Raw genomic sequence first — 17,031 nt, forward strand, 5'->3', positions numbered from 1 at the left:
TCCAGTCCTTCCTCCTACTCCAGGGCAGAGCATGTCAGCTACGCAGAGTCCGATAGTGTGCCCAAGAGCATCATGGGTACCCTGTGCCTTCAGGGATTTGTTCATCCTGATGCCACTGATTGAGCATCATTTATCCTCTCTCTTCCAGACATATTTCAGTTTCTAGCTCCAGTTTCCCTCTCTGTATAGTTTTCCCAGCTATCTTGTCTTCTCAGCACCCTTTATTCACAATTGTCAAATGTTTAAAAACACTGGAAACTGCACAAGTCCAGTGGATCAGTAGATGGTGGTGTTCATAAAGACTACGGTATGATTAGTAACCACTTAAGGAAATGGGTGCTTGGCCTCACGGTAAACAACCTTATTTTCTGTACATTGGCTTTTTTCCACAACACTTTATACATACTCTCCCTTAAATAAAATGTTTACTTGAATCTGATTATTTCCTTACCCCCTCCTGTTCTGGTGATATACAATGAGGTGACAAATTACTCTAGAACTCAAAAGCTTCAAACAACATTCTTTTATCTTATCTTTTGATTTGGGGGGTTGAGGGACTGGAACAGGACATGGTTGGGAGTTTCTTCTGCCTTTCTTGGTGCCAACTAGGGTCAGAAAGAGATACCATGCTGGCAGATGGGCTGATCAGGTGTCTTGAACTGTTACAAGGATATCTGGAGATCAAGGCTCACCTGGGACTATTGATCACACATGTTCCTTTTAGCAGGAGAGTCTTAAGTATCTTGAAGGTCTGACATGACAGCTGATGTCCCCCAGAGATAGCATTCATGGAGAATTAGTTCAAAGTCTCAAGGCTTCTTTTGACACTGTCCCAGAAATCAAACATGCCATATCCATTACATTCTATCAGTTATTTCGGCTACGATGCTGTCCCATATTCAAGCAGATGGTCCTAGACCATCATCAAGCAGAAGAGTAGAACATTTCTCAGCTGCTTTCAGTTGTTCACACTTCATCTGGGCTGTGAACTCCTCTAGACTAAGAATTGTGGACTATTCCTTTTGGCATCTACAGTATCTAGTATGGGGTCTTGCACAGAGAAGCCATCCAGTAGCCATGGAATGGGATGAGATAGAAGGGATGGGGTTGAAGGAAATGAGAAGATCTAAAATGAATGGGATGGAATGGGGTAGAATGGGACAGGTTAGAATGAGGTGGAAAGAAATGGATGGGATGGGACTGGGCAGTGGAAATTGGACACACAGTATGCCATCTGTCATGGCCTTGCTGTGCTGTCTGCCTCAATCCTGGAATTTTCAGTGTGAGCATTGTCACACTGAAGTATATTAAATACACAGCTTGGCAGGTTCACTTAAGGCCAGCTTCCACTACATCTGTAAAATTTAATTTCCATATTCATAGTATCCCCCTAATAATGATTCCTAACTCATAGGTATTATTGGGTTAGATACAGCATATCCAAAGTACAAAGGTCTGGTTAAAATAAATACTCAAAAAAAAAAACATGAGTAAATAAACACATGCGTAGGTGCATGTGGGGAAGGTGAATAACCTAAAAACAGGTTGGAAGGTCATTAGAGATACAGCCTCCTGAGTCAGTTTTTATTCTGGGTCACGATGTTCCAGACTTAGCAAAATACTCATCAGGAGAGCAGAGAGGAAGTAAGTGTGTGTCTTGAGAGAAGGAAGTTACTTCTCCTGGCCAAAAAAAACAATCTGGAATCCTGTGTTTTGTCAGCAATGCCCAGAACACTTGTTGTCACTCGGTGGATGGTGAAAACTCCCAGTCCTAATGCTAATCATAACAGTAATCAACAGCATCATTTCCCTGAAGGCTTCTCTGATTTCTTTTCAACGGCATTCGTGGGAGAGCCAGCTCTGTCTCTACTCTAAGCAGGCTGTGATGTCTCTTCCAGACACAGTTGACAAATCACAGCATGGAACGTGCAGGTTAAGATTCAAGATGACAGAAAAGTAGCGTCAAATAGTTTCCAGCTCTTTCAGATGAAGTCTAAACACAGCAAGTAAATAATATCTCCTGGGGCCAACAACCCACGCCTCAACACCAACACTGAGGAAGGGAGTCATAACCTTCTTGTTTCAGCCAGCAGCAGTCATTGCTTGCTTTGATGCTCACTGGGTCCACCACCTTTAAGATATATATTAAAAGCATCCAAGCCATGAGACTTAGCCATACTCCTGAGAAGCCACTGGACAAACACTTCTCAGAAAACTTCTTCCCAAAGGCAAAGAGAAGATGCCCCCTTTCCAAGTCCTACACCCAGTTACTTCGTAAAAGATGTTTTAAAAGCCAGGCAGTGATGGCACATATACTCAGGAGACAGAGGCAGTCAGATCTCTGAGTTAGAGGCCAGCCTGATTAACAGAGTGAGTTTTAGGACAGCCAGGACTACTGAGAGAAACCCTGTCTCTAAAAAAAGAGAGAGGGGGAGATGATCTCAAGCCAAGTTATCACTCAGCAAAACATAACCGCGGTAGATATGATATAAATCCAATTGCCAGGCTTGATTAAGATCCAAAGGAGGCGTGGTGGTGGTTTGCCTTCAATGTCAATTTGACAGACTTTGATTCTCGTAGGAGACACACCTCTAAGTGTGTCTTTGAGGCATTAGCAGAGAGGTTAGACTGAGGGAAGATCCAGTTTGAACACAGGATAGGGTCCTGAAGTTAAAGGGAAGTGGGGGTGCTAAGAGCCAGAATTTATCTCCCATCTACCTACCTGTCTGTCTATCTATCTGTTCTATCTATCTATCTATCTATCTATCTATCTATCTATATCTATCATCTATCTAATTTACTATCTATCATCTATCTAATTGACTAGTTTACTTCTATTTATCATCTATCTATCTATCTGTATATCTATCATCTATCCGTCTATCTATCATCTATCCAACCACCTATGTATCATCTATCTAATTTACTATGTATCATCTATCTATCTAATTGACTAACTAGTTTATTTCTATTTATCATCTATCTATCTATCTATCTACTTCCTGACTTCAGAGGCAATGTGGTCAGGTGTCTTGCACGCCTGCCTTCATGCTGTCTTCACCATGTTGGCCTGTGTGCCCTGAAACTGAAAGTCAGCACACATTCTTCCTTCTTTAAGATGCTGTTGCCAGGCATTTTGTCACAGCAAGGAGAAGATATCTGATACAGGCATAGATCAGGCTTCTTAGTGGCAGGCATTGCAGGGACATCTGTTAATTCATGGATAGTGGACCAACATGAGTGTTCTCTAAATTACAGGGAATGGCCAGCCTTAACCCAATCTTAAGACCTATTTTCAGAGACATTATACACAATCCAAGAGTTACAAAATAGGCGCCCAGTATTAGGGAGATGGTTCGGAAGGTAAGTGCTCTTGTGCCAGCAGGAGGACCTGAGTTCAGATCCTGGCACCCATGTAAAAGGCCAGGCATGACCTCACACATGCCTGTAACCTGTGCTGTGGGAGACAGAGACAAGAGAATTGCTATGACTTGGTAGCCGGCATTTAGCTCCAGGTTCAGGGAGAGGCCCTGTCTTATTAAGCAAGGAATAAGGTGGAGACTGGTACAAAAGGATTCCAGATGTCCTCCTCTGGCCTCTGGAAATGCACGCGGAGGTACAATCACACACACATGCACACACGCACGCATGTTGGATAGATGATAAATAGACAGATAGATAGATGATAAATAGAAGTAAACTAGTTAGACTCACATGTGTAGAAAGAGAGGGAGAAAGAGAAATGGGCATCCGGGTATGAACTGGCATGCCCATACTCTATTACAGCCAGTGTCTTCTGTGTATCTACTAGTTTAGGGACCATTTACTTTTTAGCCCTCAAAACAAAATCCTTGTCTTTCATTTACCTGTGTCTTTTCCTCTTGTAATGATGAGAAAATCGAGGACAATAGACTGAAAAATTTGCTCATTAATAGGAGCAACTTTCTCCATATTTTGTGAACTGAGTTTTGAAACCTAGAAAGTTTGAAAAAGAAAATCAGACTTTCAGTAATAGCCAAGTTGATGTCTCTTTTATGAAAGCATTTAAAATGTATGATATAAACTGTGAGAATTTTAACATGTCCTCAAATACTTTGGCAGACCGATCACCAACAAGGAAAAGCTGTGTCTCCTACCCTTCAATTTGACAATCTTGGGAACTTCCTTATTACCAGGTAGAATGAAACAGAAGTAAAACCGGGAACCTTCTGAAGTCATGTCATAAAAAGCAAGGTAATCTGAAGGCTAAGGAATAAGTATCTTGACAATAGGACATTGACATTAATAACCCAGAAGATCCACGTACTCTAAAGTAGCCATACTGTATGGAATCCGGGGCTCCGTAGGAAGACTCAGGTGGTGTTCAGGTGGACAGCATGAAGAAACCTACTGACCTAGAACAGCTGCCATCACCTTAGCCAGGAGAGCGAGCAGCCTCCGATGCCCAAAGCAGTACCAGCTGTAGATGGCAACTTCTGACAGCAACCTCAAGAACATACCAAGTAAAACTACCCTGGAGAGTATTTTTCAAATGCCTGATTCTTCGAATTGTGAGGGGGAAAAAAAAATTTAATCCAACTTAAAAAAAATGAAGTTAAGATGTCATGCAGAACGATAGTGATTAGAACATAAACCTATCACAGCAAGCAATCAAGAAAAGAGCATTAGAAATCGGACTTCTGAGAAATACTCCTGAGTTTGGAATGCAACCAGTTTGGGGGAGGGAGGTTAGAGCCAGGAAATAAAACAGAGTAGAGAGGGGAAGAAAGGGGAGCTAGCTAGATTAGCATTTAAACTAAAAATTCCACAAATATTTTACAGAGATTTTCTCTGAATTACTGATTTTTTTTTAAAAGCACTACGATGACGGAACATAGAAACACATCAGACTTGCAGCAGACAAACAAATTCTAGCCCTTATTTTTCCTTGATGGCTTCAGATTACTCTTGTACCCTCGCTGGACCCCACATGCTCTCCTCCCTTTGTGGTCATGGCAATAATTAAAGAGAACTCCTCAGGCCCCTTCCCTTTCATGACCTGTTGACAAGCCGGTACCATTCTATGATGTCAGCCTGTGTCAACAGGTCTTCATGTCAGAGGCATGATGCCTGCTGTTTTAGTATTGGGGACCAACAGTCACTTTTCGGTGCCAGACTCTGAAAATGAGAAGTCAGAGAGAAAGTGGTCATGTGTTCATCCACTGGAAGTGTGCCAGGGACCACAGAGAACAGGAGCCAGCACAGGCAGTCTTGAAGCACTTGCTATTGGTAACACCCCCAGCTTCTACCAAACAGAGGCCTTGGATGAAATGGATCATTCTAACCTCAGTATAATGGTCCCAATGCTCTCCCTGCCACAATATATGCTGGCCTTTATTAATCTAAGACAGTCTTGTACCATTTCAAAAGAACACTGGACAATTGGCACATTCCCAGGAAGGTGTAATTCTCTCTTTTTTTCAATCCACATCCGTTGGACTACAGCCTTTGGTCCAGGAAAATATCCTAGCAGTCACCATCAACCTGCATAATATTTTAGCTATGTCTTTCTCTCCACCCTACACACATTCCCTCAACTCCGCCTACTCTGATTCTCCTTTAAAACGTGTTTCAATGAATTAACTTACACTAAGGCAATATTTGAAGCAAATGAGAATATGTTGAAGTGGAGGACCGGGAGATAAAATATGGAGCAATGTCTCTGGTTCCTACTCAAGGGTGAACCACCTGCCACTCCCAGCCCCATCTGTGACAGCAACCCACATCTGGTACCACAACTGCAACTTGGCTCCTGTTGAAACAACATAAGACTTGATACCCTGAATACGATGGGTGGGTGGGGAAGATGCTTGAACATACAGACGTAAGTAAGAAAAGACTTTCTGAGAAGGTCTCTATGAGCCAGGCATTAAGGCAAAGAGTCAACAAATGGTACTACTAAAAAAAAAAAAAAACACTTCTGTATAGCAAAGGACAACATAGTTCAAGTGAAGAGGCTGCCTACAGAACTGGGGAAAATGTTTAATTGCAATACATCTGACAGAGGGCTAGTGTATAGAACAAGCAAAGCCAATCAAAGCTAAACATCAAGAAAACAATCAGCCTAATTTAAAAGTGGAGCATAGGCCCAAGAATAGAGTTTTAAAAACATAAACAAAACAGATGCAGGATCTGGGGACATTTCTCAGTGGTTCAAAGCTCTGACTGCTGCTCTTCCTGAGGACTAGAGTTCAATTCCCAGCATCCATGTGATGGCTCAGCAGTTTCAGGGGACACAATCCCTTCCTCCGACCTCCTCTTGGTGCACAGACATGTATACAGGCAAAACACCCATGCACATACAAACAAAATAAATCTTGTTTAGAAAAAAAAAGAAGGGCCGGGTGGTGGTGGCGCACACCTTTAATCCCAGCACTCGGGAGGCAGAGGCAGGGGGATCTCTGTGAGTTCGAGACCAGCCTGGTCTACAAGAGCTAGTTCCAGGACAGGCTCCAAAACCACAGAGAAACCCTGTCTCGAAAAACCAAAAAAAAAAAAAAAAAAAAAAAAGAAGAAGAAAAAAATGGGGAGGGTAATACAAATAAGAAATACCCTTAGTCATCAAAGAAATGCAAATTCAAACCAATTAGATTTAATCTGACTCCAGTAAGAATGGCTAAGATTTTAAAAAAGAAAACAAGATCACAAATGCTAGTGTGAGGGTGGAGAAGAGGGACCCACACCCCTGAGACTTTACCCCTGCTCCAGTAGGTAGCCCCACACCTGGGCACATACTGGCAGCACTAGGTGGGCTCAGGGGATTTAAAAAAAAAAACATAGCATAAGGTTGGAAGAAGAAAATTGTGGGGGAATATGGAAAAGAATTGGAGGGGAAGGAATGGGGGTGGACTTGGTCAAAACACATGATATAAATTCTCAACCAGTAACAAAAATCTGTTGCTGTTGTCAAGTAATATAATTTTTTTCAAGTTTCCTTGTATTCAGCATAAATTGTTTCTTTGGCTCTAGCAAATGAGACCATTCAGCAAGGGAGGAAAAGATAAATAATGTGGGTGAACCAGCATAATTTACATCAGCCCTCCCTATCTCCAGTGATGATGGCAGAACACCGAGACTGAGTTAGGATGAAGGGATGAGATACATCACATGCGGAGAGGCAGAAAGTGTTCAGGAACTGATTCTGTTCAAATGGCGTCATCTCCCAAGCCCCTTAGTAGCTTACAAAGCCAGAGCAACGATGCTACAAACAGCTCCAGATTTCACCCTTTTACATGACAAGAAATTACTTAGTAAGCAGAGGAGCAAGTCTCTTTGTTTTATGGGCTAGTTAAAATCATGTGACCACGATAATAAATAACCCCAAATGTACAAATGCCCCAATTGCAGAAAGAAGAATTTCTTTCCCATTCACACAAAGTCCGAAAGAGATTGCTTCTGACTGACTGACTGACGACTAAATGGTATACCTTCCACATAAGGTAATGGAGAAACCCAGATTCCATCTAACTGTGTCTCTTCTTTACCCTTGTACTATGTCAATATATTCATCTGCATAAAATAAACAGAAGGGAAATGCAACCACCTTTTTCAGGAGGCTTTGTGCGTTGGGCCTAGAAGTGGTCAATATTTCTAACCTCATGTCTCTGATTAATACTGTCATATGTTCATACATAACTGTCAAGGAAGACAGAAACAGGTATCCCAGGTGCTCTGTTGAAAAAGACACACACAGATTTTGTAGACTCTGAGCTTGGCTCTGCCATAACCAAGTTTCCACTATGGTTTCCCACTCACCCTTGACCAGACTCCCCCTAGAGAATCCCACTGATCTCTTTGCACCCTGGATCACCTTCCAAGTCTGTACCACAAAACTATAGATCAACATAAGCAAGATCAGCAGACCCTGGGCTTCCCATTCTACATGTAAAATAATTTCTCAAGTTATTTTCTGTACCAAGAAGCACCCCATTCATCAAAGATTAGTTCTGGTATTGATCACAGCTTTCAGGAAAGGAAAATCCTCTACGTCAGTGGCAAGGAAAAAACTATATAAGACAAAGCTTCCAACAGTAATAATGGGTTATTAATGACACCAACAATAGCCGAGGTTGAAAACAAGACCACATAATTCTGAATAAATACATCCCTTTATAAACACAGTCACAGTAGCCAAAGTCAAATATGGAAAAGCCAGACATTAAGAATTCCTAGAGATATTTTTTCTTTGATAGCCAGATTGCTGTCGAGTATCTCAGGAAGAAAAAAAAATACTTGTCAATACTTACCTTCTTGAAGTTTCCATGAAAAAGAGATTATACTGCCTGCCTGGACAGCATAACCTCCTCATCTCACAAGGTTAGTCTTGGAAAGATTTTAAACCATATTGTGAGCTTCTAGACGAAACTGGCTCATTCCAAGTGCCTTAGAAGAACCATGATTTCCATCCAAACAGTGTTCACATTCAAAACAAATCCTTCCTTAACTAATATATCCAGGATGGCAATGAGATCACCTAAAACCTTATTTCAAGATCTGTTATGGTAAGTCTAACTACAATAAATCAGCTAAACAGAAAGCAGTTTAGGAAATAAAATAAGCAACATATTAATCTTTCTTTCAAATGTTACGTGTCCTGTGATCTCCCTTACCGAATAAGATGTCTGTTGGGGCTGCAGACCCAGCGCCTTCACTTTCTTTGCCTACCTCAGACCCTTTGCCTGCTGGAGTGAACAGAGTAAACAACTTGTTTTCCTGTGTCTGCAGCTGCTCTGAGCACGAGACCCTCGTGAGTCCCTGATGGCAGGGGAGTGAATTCTGGTGGGTTTTACAGCTGGAAATCCAAAGAGCTGGGACATGGCTCTCAGTTAGGGATCCTTATATAAGTTTCCCTGGAACACAATAAAGTTGGCATTCTTGTTTCAAGGATGACTCGAGTCCCCGTGTCTCTGTGTGTGTTTATTTTTAAATATCCTGCCTAGTTTCCGGCTCGTGTACCATCCTATAGTGCAGGCGCTACAGATGTCCAGAGTTAATCATTACTACGTGAATGCATACGTGTGTTTTGTAGCCAATCCTTGCAGAGAACTCTCATCTTTCACAGAGCAGTTCCCATAGATCTTGCCATCGACTGATAAATGCCAGATATCACTTTAAACATGTAAACATCCCATCCTATAACTGTAAGAACTCACAAATGCCACATCAGAACTCCACCAAAACACTGCTGGAACTCTTGATTGTGGATAATCTCACCCAGGCCTCAAGCACCCAGACAGTATTTGGGGGGAGGGGGGGTTCGGGTGAGAACAAATGCTATTTATATAATATATAATATATAATAATGATGAATCCATAGCTCATGGTTTCCCAAGAGGTGTGATATTTTTGCCTTTTTCATAAAGCATACCCAAGAAAGCCAGAGGATTCCGCAAAGTCAGTGTCAACAGAAAGGGCTCTAAAATGAATAAAAATTCACCCCTATAATAAATAAGAATTATGGTAGAGAAAAGAACATCAAAAAGAGGAGACAGTATTATGCTTACACTGTGGATCAAGGTTTCGAGGCCAAAGATTGCCCCAAGACTCTGAGAAAAAGTACTCTCTATATATGGCAATCTGCCACTAAAGTCACACTTTCAATGCTCTATTGAAGTGTATGCAGGCATGTAGGATCACAAAAGGCAGATAAGCTGTCAGGCAACTCTTTCATGTAGTTGGCATAGCTGAACTTCAAGAACTAAGGAGACAATCAGGGCTCCTAGTTCAGTAGCCTGACTTATGGAGGACAAATTTGCTTCATTTCTCCTACCTGTAATTCTCCTTTGTGTTGAATTGTTGAGAAAGCATCTTGAACAGAAATCACGTTTATCTATCCTTTCAAGGAATCTGAAAGCATGCCTGGGATGGAAGCCATTAGGAACCCAGCAGTATCTCTTTGTCTAACCAGAAGGACGAGGTGAGATGCTCACTAAGTTCATCACTGAGTTGTGGCTTTCTGGCAGAATGCCCATTTACCTGTCTTTCTAGACACCCATTCATTCAAATATTCACTTAAAACCATTTGATATTCTTTACACACTGAGTCAGAGTGGAAGGTGTCTTCAAGGACATGACTGGCGTGAGAATTCTCAACACAGATACAAAACAAGTCCAAAGACCCAAGTTATCACAGGTTATCACACTCGTATCTAAACTGAATTCAGCATACGAGAGAGGCTAATGCGTGTTCAGCAAGCATAAAAGCAAAAAAACTCTCTGAAGACCACCCCCCATCTCACTTCGGACAGGTAGACGGTGAGGAAGTAGGGAACTCTTTCCAAACAGGGGCAGCTATTCCTTTGGTGAGCCATGGCTATACCATGTACTTGTGGCTTGCAACCTTTTTGGCTGAATAGGGCTATTAATTGCTTTTCTCCCTTGGGAGTTTGCATAACACCTTCTAATACTATGAGAGCTAGGTCTCACAGAGAAAGCGTCAAGGTCAATTTGCGCTTGAATACTCTAAGTCCTATGTTCAAAATATGTGGTGTCTTCAGAAATAGGATCTTAGCTTCATGTTCTGAGAGGAAACAAAGGACGATGGCAATAGCCTATATTGTTTTAGGAGTCCCTTGGACCTCCTCTGATTGGCACCTCAAAAGAAATTCCCCATATCTGGCACTGGAGATATTGTTAGATAGTCTATGGTTCTTGGGGGAGGCACTATCACCCCATGTGGCAAGACTTCATTTAAAACATGTGTGTACATACACACTTTATAGTATGGATGTATTTTAAGAAAACATATTATTTCCCTATAGCTTTTTAAAATATGCTTAGTGTTATGTATCCCTCCTCCTCTCTGCTACCCTCCCCACTCTCGGCTTAAAGCCCCCCCCCCTTTGTTTTTCCCATTCTTTCTTTATAGCACCCATTTCTTACTATTCCCCTTGCTAGAGCACCTCCTCCCATTTTTGCTTTCCTGGTTTCTGGGGTTACCAGGTTATGCACTCACATGTGAAGATTCAGGGCTCCAGTCAGAGTGGCTAAGACCAAGAAAACTACAGCAAATGTTAAAGAGTATGTGAGGGTAGGAAAGTCCACATCACTGATAGTGGGATTCAAAATTGGCACAGCTCACTCTAGATATGAGTGTGGAGAATTCTAAAGGGCTCTGTGTAGAACCACCATACGACCCAGCTATCCCACTCCTACACACATGCCAGAGGACTGGACTTCCTGTCCACAATTGCTTGCTCAGTCAGGCTCACTCTATACACAAGAGCTAAGAAATGGAAACAACCTAAACACCCTTCAGCTGCTGAGCAAATAGTGACAATGCGGTGCATGCGAACAGTGGAGTTCTATTTAGTTGTAAAGGAAAGGTAACCCATGAAATTTGCAAGCAAGTAGATGGAGCTAGGAAAATGCTGTACCAGTGATTCTCAACCTGCTGGTCACAACCCCTTTGGGAGGGGGGCGTCAAACAATCCTTCCACAGGGGTGCACCGCAGATATCCTGCATATCAGACTAATATCACTACAGCTCAACAGTAACAAAAAAAATACAGTTATGAATTAAAATAATTCTATGGCTGGGGGTCGCCACAACTCAAGAAACTATATCAAAGGACCACAGCATTAGGAGGATTGAGAATCATTGTGTTGTACTGAGTAAAGTAACCCAGGCCTAGAAAGCCAAAGCTGCAAATTCCTTGTCTTAGCTTTTTGAGGAAGGCAGTCACGTAAAACAGATACAGGTTTGCCAGGCCTGAAACCCCACAGTACCTTTCTCTCAGCAGAGGGAGAGAGTGAGCTAAATAAGCAAAAATAAACATCTGGGGCTGGAGAGATGGCTCAGTGGTGAAAAGAGTACTGACTGCTCTTCCAACGGACCCAGGTTCAATTCCAGGCACCCACATGGCAGTTCACAACTGCCACTCCAAGATCTGATGGTCTTACACAGACATACATGCAGGCAAAACACCAATGCACATAAAACATGGATAGGTAGATAGGTAGGTAGATAGATAGATAGATAGATAGATAGATAGATAGATAGATAGATAGATAGACAGATAAAAGCAAACAATTTTCAATCCATCAGGGGTACTACAAAGACACTACCTCACTTTGAAGAATGTCAGTAAAACAACTTCTAAAGACCCTTTCATTCATTCCTCCTCAAAATCAAATCAACTGTTTCAGCATCCATCGGTTTTGTGCCCCTCTGTAATTGTAATGGTGGCTTGCCCTTATGGGTGTTTATAAGTTACTTTGTCTGTAGTTGGGTTAAACATATTGACCCTCTTTTAATTGTCACGCTCCATGGTCAATTGTCAAGAATTTGATGATGAATTAGCCCTGGAACCATTTCCCCTTAGGAGATAAGATTCTGAAGTTTTGTATCTAAGTCATAATATTAGAAGCATAGACACTCTGTGACGAATACACTAATTTCTTTAAAACCACATGGATGGTCAATGCTAGAGGCAGGGTCAGGTGCGTGAAGAGCATGGGCGTAAGCTAAGGATGCGTTTCAGCTCACAGAGTGCTTGCCTGGCATGCACACAGCCCTGGGTTTGAGTCCCAGCAGCATGATATCATTGTGTAATACTCATTGTGGTGGTGCATACCTACAAACTCAGGAAGTAAAGACAGAAAGTTAGAAGTTCAAGGTCATCTTGACTAAATAGGGAGCTCAAAGCTAACTTGGGCTAAAATAAGAGAGAAAGAAAATGAGGTAGAACTAGAAAGACACAGATAGAGAGCTACTTGTGCAGAGAACAAAAATCCTGAGTTTTTAAATTTTTAATAATTTAGGTTGACAGAAAAGCTTCAAAGAGTACAGAAGGACCTGGTTTCCTCCTTGTTAAGCATATATAATGGCATGTTACATTTGTCAAAACTAAAAAGAAAGAGAGAGAACAAAAGAAAGGAAAGGAGGGAAGGAAAGAAAGAAGGAAGGAAGAAAGAAAGAGAAAGAAAGAAAGAAAGAAAGAAAGAAGAAAACAGAGCTGGTAGCTTGGTAGTAGAGCATTTACCTAGTGTGCATGAGTTCCCATTTTCTATTCTCAGCACCAGAGGAGGTGTAAGAGGAAGGAAGAAAGAGAAACTAATATGTGTACATTATTGTTAAGTGAATTCTAGACTTCCCTGAATTTGTGAGTTTTTCCACCCTTATTCTTGCTCTATTCCTTTGTCCCAGCCAGCCAGCTGCATCCCATTTAAGGGCAAGTCTCCCCATTCTCCTCTAGTCTGAAACTGCTTCTCAGTCAGCCCTTTCTTTTCATGACCTTGGCAATATTGAGAGACGCTGAAGAGACCCTAGAGAATGGTCCTTGATCTGGGTTCTTCTGACTCTTTTCCTATCACCACACTAGGATACTGGTGTTTGGTGGTGAGAGTTCCACCTATCCCATAGCAAGGCCATGTGAGAACTGCATGACATAACTCCATTCACCAATTGGATAAAGTGATTGTTAGTCACGGTTCCACACTATGAGACTACGATTTTTTCCTTTCTATGACATTACTTTGAACCAACGAATCACTAAAGCTGGCCTACTGTTGGAGAAAGAGTGTAGAATTCAGCCCCATTACTCAGACATCTAGGTAAAGTCTTCAGTAAATCCTTGAACTGGGAGGGAGAAATATATTCAGTGCATTGAGTTTTCATGGGCATTTCCCAAACAGTTCTTCATAATGGCATGGCCATTAACTCTGCTTGAACATGCAACACTCAATCTGTCAGTACCTCCCGCAACCCTGTCAGAAAATGGCCAATATCACGTTGCTCAGATGATGGCTTCAACATCAGCCTCAACAGTGAATTCTGGCTGCTGAGAGGTGAAGGGGAAAGGAACTTGGAGAAGGTTCCTTGGAGGAAGTGCACGATTTTAAACGCAAATGTGTGCGTTAATTAGGTATGATGGGCTGTAATTTCCTGGCTTCCTTTTGCGAAGCAAATTGCTTTTGGAGTTGAAATGTTCTCTGACTTTCTTTCACTCAAGTCTGGCCTTGTACGAAAGTCCCCATTTTCAAAAGCCCAATTTGTTTCATTTTATCCTATAACTAATTTAAGGCTAATTGCACAATGACTACATTAGGCATTATTGGACTGTAGCACATTGTTGTAGAAAAACCCATCTGTCAACCTGAAAAATGTAAGTAAGCTAAAAGGCCGTACAAAGACTAATCTCAGAAAGCTGCCTTGGAGCTTTGTGCTGCTTGAGACGGGGCTGCGGAGCAGTTTGTGTCCCTGACTCTCAACACAGTTGGCAATCCGGGAAACACGCGTTCTCCTAAAAATCTTTCTGAACTCTTCAAATAAATAATTTTTACAGATGACCCTATCAATACACACAAAGTTTTTAATGATTTTTATTTGGGGGGATGTCTTAGTCAGGGTTTTAATTGCTGCAACGAAATACCAGGACCAAAAAGAAAGTTGAGGAGGAAAGGGTTTATTCGGCTTTCACTTCCGTATTGCTGTCGATCACCAAGTCAGGACAGGAACTCAAGCAGGGTCGGAACCTGAGTAAGAGGGTGGTAGTTCCTGGGCACTGAAACCAGTTAGTGAGATTTTTCTCTATTTAGTGGTACCAGTCCCAAGAGGAGATGCCCTATCAATAGCAAGGACTTACATATTTTCTCCAGTTGTCAGCATTTGACAAAGTGTCTCCAGGAAAGGGCACCTTTTTCACACTGTCACAGGGGGACCCTGGAGCTTAGCAGCCGTCCTGAAGATAGGTTCACTGAGCACTCTCACAACACTGGGGAGGAGTCACTTAGTTCTGCTCTGGGGCCGAGGAGGGAATTAGAGAGAATACGTTTGGGAGAGAACGCTGGACATTTGCTGTTCATTCACCAAGTGACGAAAGGGAAAGGCCTTTGGGAGTTGTCTGGTAACCTCGAGTACACACAAGGGAAAGCAAAAGACAACCTAAGAGGAGCAGAGTAGATGGGGAACTTATATTTTATCCTATAAGCAATGGGAAGGCTCCTGTGCTTATGGCCTGATGTCCTGTGCTCAGCGTGTCAGGTGAAAGATAAGCGGTTTCGAATGGCTGGATGAATATGAGCCTGAAAAAGTGAAGGAAGACCAAGTGGGCTTATCAATAGTTAGTAAATGTTTGAAATTGATGCCAAGAAGAGATTGTTGACAAACTCTCGTCTGGATTCATTTATCCACCACCAAAACCTTTCCTCGTCTGTCTCTCTGAGGGACCCTTCAGAGACAAAAGTGATGTGTTGACAACCATACAGCCACCAGGTCGCCCCCAAGGAGACACCTGCAGTACACACAGAAGCACAGTGACCACGGACTGACAAACACAAGCACACATCCACACACAGCTTTTCTTAAAGATGCTCTTCCCTTTCTAGATCTTGGCCACTATATATACAGCCAGATTTATGGGTGTAACAACCCCATTATCCCCAATCGATGGTTGTTAAGTCTGGGATGCTCATTTGAGCCAGGACTCTGCTTCTCTGGACTGGGAAGGTTGGTGTTTCTCTCTGAGTGAATTCAACACAACTGGTAAACTCACGAACTTATTGGCTTGTTGAATTTTACAGTGAAGGTTGATGGAAAGAGCCGGGAGGAGCTCCACCATAACAGGAAGGAAGTGAACTGGCATAAAGAAAAGGCAAAGACAGAAGCTGTGTGAGTAGAGGCCAATCGCTAGAAAGAGGCCCATGAAGTGGGGAGGGGGAAGGCTTTAGTGGAGGTTTTAATAGAGCAGCGCATTTGACATGGAAGTGGGGGCTCCAGGGGTGGGAGGGTATAAGCATGGATGGAGGGCAAGGAGATGAAGAGGGGGAAGTAGAAGGAAGCAACCGAAATTAAGTATATATGAAAATGCCATAAAGAATTCTTGTACATTTATGCTAATTTTAAAATAAAACTTTTTAAAATATTACTTGAGTACTACCTAAAAGTAAGCACTGGTTGAAAGGAGGAGATACAGGGCCACTTTAGACCATGATGGTCAGGAACATTCATATCTCTACAGTTAACTCTTTTCCACATGCAGACTAGAGTTGTGCTAAATGACTATTTTCTTCCTCTTCCAAATGTGTGGTTCAGATTAGTCTTGTTGGAATCCAGAGCTGATGTTCTTTTCATTTGCAATCAATCAGTAACGTGACCGCTGGAGGGTGAGGACTCCAGAACATGTAGGTAGGGTTAGGTCTCCCTTGTACCACTCCGCTGCTCTCTTAAGTCCCTCCTTAGACACAGAGCATCATCCCCCAATCTCAGCTCCCTCTGTAGAAACCAGCTATGCCGACTACAAAGTTCCTTGTACCCTCTTTGAATAAATGATAGCTACTATCACACCTACACTAAGAGACTCTTATATTTTTTATTTTTATTATTTATTTATATATTTATTGGTTTTCCAAGACCGGGTTTCTCTGTAGCTTTGGAGCCTACCCTGGAACTAGCGCTTGTAGTCCAGGCTGGTCTCGAACTCAGAGAGATCCGCCTGCCTCTGCCTCCCAAGTGCTGGGATCAAAGGCATGTGCCACCACCGCCAGGCTGAGAATCTTTGATAATGTAGCCGATTAATATTGAATAGTTGAAAAACTGAGATGTTCACAGTTAGTAACTAGTATAAAATTAAATCCTAGGGCTCCTAAATTACCTCACTGACACCCCCTCCCAGAAGTTTTTGGTAAACATCCCTAAATTTGCTTAACTGTATTGGGGACAGAAACCAAGTCGAGAATTGCTGTTCTCTGCCCCATATCCCCCACGATGCTTGAGCTCCAGGAAGACAGTCTTACCTGTGATGGGTATGACAGGAAGCTAGATCACGACATCTGCTTTTTAAGGAGTGTACGTTTAAGCTATTTCTGCTGAGCGTACACACAAGCTCCTAGAACAACCAAAGAAGGAATACTTAAGATGCAACTTCTGGCTGCCTTTGTTTTTGAAGCATAATTATAATGTTGTCATTGGTGTTGATTTGCAGAGGGCCAACAGTGTGCAGGGAACCGCAGTGTTCTTGCAGAGACAGCCTTTTGTGAGCATAAACAAGGGAG

Source organism: Microtus oregoni, unplaced genomic scaffold (genome assembly GCF_018167655.1).
Source record: "Microtus oregoni isolate MIOR12 unplaced genomic scaffold, Mior012 000000F_ref0000247, whole genome shotgun sequence".
Taxonomy (NCBI): domain Eukaryota; kingdom Metazoa; phylum Chordata; class Mammalia; order Rodentia; family Cricetidae; genus Microtus; species Microtus oregoni.